We start from the raw sequence: 6039 nt of genomic DNA on the forward strand, positions 1-6039 counted from the left end.
CTATAGTCACTTGATCTTTGACAAAGAAGCTAAAACCATCCAGTGGGAAAAAGACAGAATTTTCAACAAATGGTACTGGTTCAACTGGCAGCCAGCATGTGGAAGAATGCAAATTGATCCATTCTTATCACTCTAAACAAATCTCAAGACCAGGTGGATCCAGGACCTCCACATAAAACCAGATACTCTGAAAATAATAGAAGAGAAAGTGGGGAAGGGCATCAAACACATGGACACAGGGGAAAATTTCCTGACCAGAAAACCAATGGCTTATGCTATAAGAACAAGATTCAACTCTTCTTGAGTCCCTTCTCTACTTTGTATATCTATGTTTCCTCAACATTAATAAGACACTTTCTTCACTTGCTGAAACAATCTGGGTAAAGTACACAAGATGACAAGTTTCTTCACTAATCATAAACACACATAAAATTCATAAAATTGGAAGGTTTCTATATGGCAAAGGATACTGTCATTAGGGTGAACTGGCAACCAACAGATTGAGAAAAGTTCTTCACCAATCCTACATCTGATAGAGGGCTAATATCCAATATATACAAAGAACTCAAGACATTAGACTCCAGAGAATCAAATAACCCTATGAAAAATGGGGTTCAGAGCTAAACAAAGAATTCTCGGCTGAGGAATATTGAATGGCTGAGAAGCACCTAAAGAAATGTTCAACATCCTTAGTCATGAGGGAAATGCAAATCAAAACAACCCTGAGATTCTCCCTCACCCCAGTCAGAATGGCTAAGATAAAAATCTCAGGTAACAGCAGATGCTGTTGAGGATGTGGAGAACGAGGAACACTCCTTCATTGTTGTTGCGATTGCAAGCTGGTACAGCTTGAAAACTTAATAGGTAAACATCTGTAGGCTTTTCATTCCACAGTGTGGACCCCTGGCTATGGACTTGTGTCACACGTTCATGGCCATAACAGGATGCGTTACCCACACTCATGGACCTTTCATCCTTGTACAATCTGTCTTTCTGAAACAACCAACCATAAATTGGAGGAGAAAGACACCCTAAAGTTCTGTAAATCCATAATCCTGAAGGAGAGATGGACCGGGCTTCCTCTTCTTGAGTCCCTTCTCTACTTCATATGTCTACATTTCCTCAACATTAATAAGACACTTTCTTCACCTGCTGAAACAATCTGGGTAAAGTATACAAGATGCCAAGCTTCTTCACTAACCATAAACACACATGCCAACTTCCTAGAAAACCCTCAGGTTAAATGTCCACAAAGTCTATATCATGAAGTAAACTGTAGGTCCACCTTCATAACTGATTGTTACCTTTATCCCTCACAATCTGTCATTCTGCTGAGCCTCTTATGCTAATGTTTGACTAGTTTGTTTAAAGGTGAAATAACTCCAAAGGAACAGTAGGAGTGCTCTGGGTAACCTTTGTGGGAAAACTCAGTAAAGGATTGATGAATTATATGTAATAATATTTCATAATCATACTATGGAAGAAGGAATTAAATAAATGACTTTTTATTTTCCGCTGTGCCACAAAGTACATGAGACACACAGCAGAAGAATAAAACAGACATGAATACAATCTCAACTTTACCAGTCTAACAATGAACCCAAGCTGGACCCAATTAGCCTGTGTGCTTTAAAACTTCCCTCCCTAAACATACACCCAATGATACCAGCTCTGACTTCCAAGAGAATGATATTCCCTGTGAGAGTCAAGCTACATGGAGGTGTGTGTGTGTGTGTGTGTGTGTGTGTGTGTGTGTGTGTGTGTGTGTGAAAGAGAGAGAGAGAGAGAGAGAGAGAGAGAGAGAGAGAATTTTTCTCATGTTTGACCATGAGAAGAATTATTCATTCTCTACTGATCAGCCCTTAACACATACATATATGAGCAACATTAATGGGACTTTGCAGCTAGTATTTATAAATGTGATCTCTCCCTTTCTCTCTCTCTCTCTCTCTCTCTCTCTCTCTCTCTCTCTCTCTCTCTCTCCCTCTGTGTGTGTGTGTGTGTGATTTTGTGTAATAATAATTATTGAAGGATAAGAAGTCATGAATTTGAAAAGGTCATGGGAGCAGTTCAAAGGGTGAGAGTTAGAGGAGATATGGTGTAATACCCAACTCACACATAAAATTCTCAAAACTAAAACATGTGTCTAAACATTCCCTACATATATCTCTGTCGAGGGTGACCAATTCTGTCATTTTCTTTTTTGTATTCTTTTCTCCCTGATAAACACATAACAGTCTAAAGGTTGCTTGAACAAAGGAGACAAGTGATAAGTGCCATGTAAATTTGGCCAGAAATAAGTATCTGAATTTACATGAGAATTTTCAAAGGACATTGGAGACATGGTAGTTAGATCATTCCCATAAAACACACCCACTATACACACAGAGACTTGAGAATTTAGAGAAGCAGAAAATGCTGAGAGAGTTTGAAAAATAAATAGAATATGTTGTTAGACTGAATAATTCAGAGAAGGAAAGTAGCTCAGTAGAAAGTCTAGTATACTTAAGGAAATTATCAGAACAGTGTCAATAAAATCCAAAAATGTCCATGATTCCTGAATTGTCCATGAGATTCATAAGTGTCTCTAATCCCCCAAACTCAATCATTTGCCCTCCTCAAGTTTGCAGTAACTTTTTCCATTCCCATATGCATTCACATCCCAACCTAGCTTCCCATTGCCATGTAATGGTTTCTCATCCCTATGTGGGGTGGGTAATAAATTGCTGTGGTCTGAGGCCCGTTACCTACCCGAAGCCATAGTGTAATGATTGGGAATCAGAAGAAAAACCAGAGTATAGCACAGTTTTATGCAGCTGGAGAACTGCTCCACCAAAGGGACACAGAGTAGCCTTCTCCCACCCGGAGAATACTCTGGGCCCAACCTACAGAATAATTACATTCATGAGGTAGCCAAAGATAGTTTTGATTCACAAATGCACCTCCCTCTGGGGGACAACCATGTAATGCAAGAAATCCAGAAGGTTCCTGAATCCTGACAACACTTTTGCAAAGTTCAAATGTCCAAAGAAGTCAGGTAGAGCAACGTCAGCCAGGCAGTGCAAGGAATCACAGATGGCACAACAAGCAGCCCCTGACCCCTGGACCCAACGTGTGCCTCCTCACTGAAGGCTGTCATTGTATGCTCACTGAAGTCACAGAGGAGCGCTGTCACTCAAGAAAATATTAGCTATTAAATACAACTTCCGGAATCATGAAAAGCAGCATAGTAATAAAAATCACATTTAAGTAATATTCTGATTTAAGGAAATTGGGTGTTTGTCCTTCCTTGGTAACTTTTGAAAATACTATGTAAGTCACGTTATCAATGTAGAGTCCTGGAGGTGGCTATAGAACTCCGAATTCCCATTTTAAGGCCTGACTCGTAACGGACCTGGCTTTCCGTTCTAAACTCTGTGTGGTTCTGTTCCAAGTTCAGCCAGGAGCTCGAGCCTAGTGCGTTGGTCCGTTGCCCACCATGGGTTTTGTGCGAGGGCCTCGGCGTCACCAACGCCAACGCTGCCCACCCCACTTCCAGAGATACAGAGCAGCCAATGCCTTGGTGTTTATGCCACCACCTATTTTCTCTCCACCATCTGATGTACGACAGAACTTCCACACTGACTGCGAGGCCGCTATCAACAGACATGTCCGGCTGCAGCTCTCCACCTCCTACGTCTACCTATCCATGTGCTTCTACTTTGATCGTGAAGATGTGGCCCTGGAGAACTTCTCACGCTACTTCCTAAACAAGTCCCACGAGTGTACTCGCAATGCTGAGATATTTCTGGCCCTGCAAAACCAGCGCGGAGGTCGCGTCTCTCTCCGCACCATCTACAAGCCAGACTGTGACAACTGGATAGGCGGCCTCCCAGCCATGGAGCGTGCCTTCCAGTTGGAGCTGCACCTCAACCAAAGCCTTGTGGCCATGTACCAGCTCGCGGCCAGAAAAAGAGACGGCCATCTGTGTAGCTTCCTGCAGACACACTTTCTGCGCAAGCAAGTTGCAGTCCTCAAGGAGATGAGCAGCTTCCTGATCAGCATGCGCCAGATGGGATCTCCAGAAGTCGGCATGGCTGAGTATCTCTTTGGAAAACTTAGCCTGGGTGACAACCCCAAAGAGAAGTGAGCTGGAGCTTTGCTCCTGACCTGAAGTCTTCTTCAGGGTACCAGGCTGGACCCTCATCTTGTCCTTCCAGCTCTATGACCTTCCCCTTTGACCATTTAACCATTTGACCATTTGACCTTTGACCATTATTTCAAATAAAGTTAGTTTGGCACCAAAGAAAAGTGTTGATGTTATTTTTGTTTACTTATGATTACTTCAAATAATAAAGTATTTACTTCATTTTAGTTGAACAATGAGGTAGAACGGGGTATTATAGGATGGTATTGGGTGTGATAGGGTGGGATTAGGTTGGATGGGGGTATAGTGGGATGTGATGATGTCGGATGGAGTTGTATAGGGTTGTAATGGGTGGGATCTGGTGAGATGGGTTGTGATGGTGTGGGATGGGGTGGGTCGTGTGGGGTGTGGTGGGAGGATATGGGATGGGGTGTGATGGTGAGGTATGGGGTGTGGTGAGCTGTGTGCTGAAGCCCTGATATATGTGCACAGTAACTGTGTAAGCACACGGTGCATGTGTGTTCAAAGTAGACAAAATGAGATGGGGCAGGGGTTAAATAAGTAGTGGAGGTGGCGGAAAGGGAGGTGTGCACGTGGGAAAACTGGGAGCAGTTGAAGGAGGGGAGGCGCGGGTCCAGATGGATTGTATAATTAAAGAGTAAATAAAAGAGGGGGAAGGATATTCGACTTCAGGTATTAATCAGTGACAGCCTTAACCTGGCATAAATATTTCTCACTTTTTCTCTACCACTACTCAGAACTGAACACAGGAGTCCTCCACATCAACTGAAGCTTTTAACCCAGTAGAAGATACAAGTTTCATTGCTTCTTGAGGATAGATAGATAGATAAATAGATAGATAGATAGATAGATACATACATACATACATACATACGTACATACGAACGTACTTACATACATTCAAACATACATACATACATACATACATACATACATACATACATGCATACAGAAAAAAAGAAAGAATCAGAACACCCCAGGCACAGAGAGAATGAATTGAGTGAGATTTACCCTGCATTTTCATAACAATGTCATCAGTGGGCACACACATATTCCCTTCATGATGCTTCTATTTCTGTCATTTTCCAATTGGAATATTTCTTTCCTTTATGTGACCTGATACCAGTAAATCTGTGTCCTCCATCTAAGAGTGAAATTACCTGGGGTCTCCATATATATCCATACTTGTGGTAACATATCGTCCCTGAGTGACCCAGGCAGCTTTGAATAACACAGTCATATAGAAACATGGGGGAATGTTGAATATAGGTAAGCAGTCACAAGTCCCTTAGGACAGAATTGAGAGACTCGATTTATGAGGGAAGTTCGTGGCTTCACCTATATGGTTAGCAGCTGGGGACTGCTGCGATGGCCATTTTCAGGCTAAAGATCTAAGGAAAATAGGAGCTGCTCAGCCCCAGAATCTGGGAGTTAAAGGACCAGATAATCTAAAGAAGCAACCATGACCCAATGTGAAAGATTTGACATTTCTCCTGTTATGAATTGGAATTTAAAAGCTGAGACACCTGAAGATAAATGTCCACAGGCTGCAGACGCAGCAGCAGCAGCAGCAGCAGCAGCAGCAGCAGCAGCAGCAGCAGCAGCAGGAGCAACAGGAAGAAATAAAAAAGTTTAATGTTCCTGTTCTGGGTCATTTTCTGTGAACTTGACACAAACTAGGTTCATCCAGGAATATGGAATGACCTCAGTTGAGGAAACAGTTTCCTCAGCTCGGCCTGTAAGAAAGTTTGTGGTGCATTTTCCTGTTTAATGCTGGGTGTGACCCAGCCAACAGTGCCACCCACAGGCAGATGAGTAAGTTTGTATATGAAAAAATCTGGCTGAACAAATATGGGGCAGGTCAAGCCAGTAAGCAACATCCCTCCATGACC

The 6039-nt window shown here is 42.5% G+C and overlaps 1 pseudogene across 1 annotated transcript; it reads left to right on the top strand.

Moving 5' to 3' along the window:
• Nucleotides 1–3422: 3422 nt before the first annotated feature.
• Nucleotides 3423–4291, top strand: Fth1l1 (ferritin heavy chain 1 like 1; annotated as a pseudogene). The gene has a single exon (XR_015647050.1). The product of XR_015647050.1 is annotated as a ferritin heavy chain 1 like 1 (transcript).
• The last annotated feature ends 1748 nt before the right edge of the window (nucleotides 4292–6039 follow it).

This window comes from Rattus norvegicus, chromosome X (genome assembly GCF_021556685.1).
Source record: "Rattus norvegicus strain SHRSP/BbbUtx chromosome X, alternate assembly SHRSP_T2T, whole genome shotgun sequence".
NCBI lineage: Eukaryota > Metazoa > Chordata > Mammalia > Rodentia > Muridae > Rattus > Rattus norvegicus.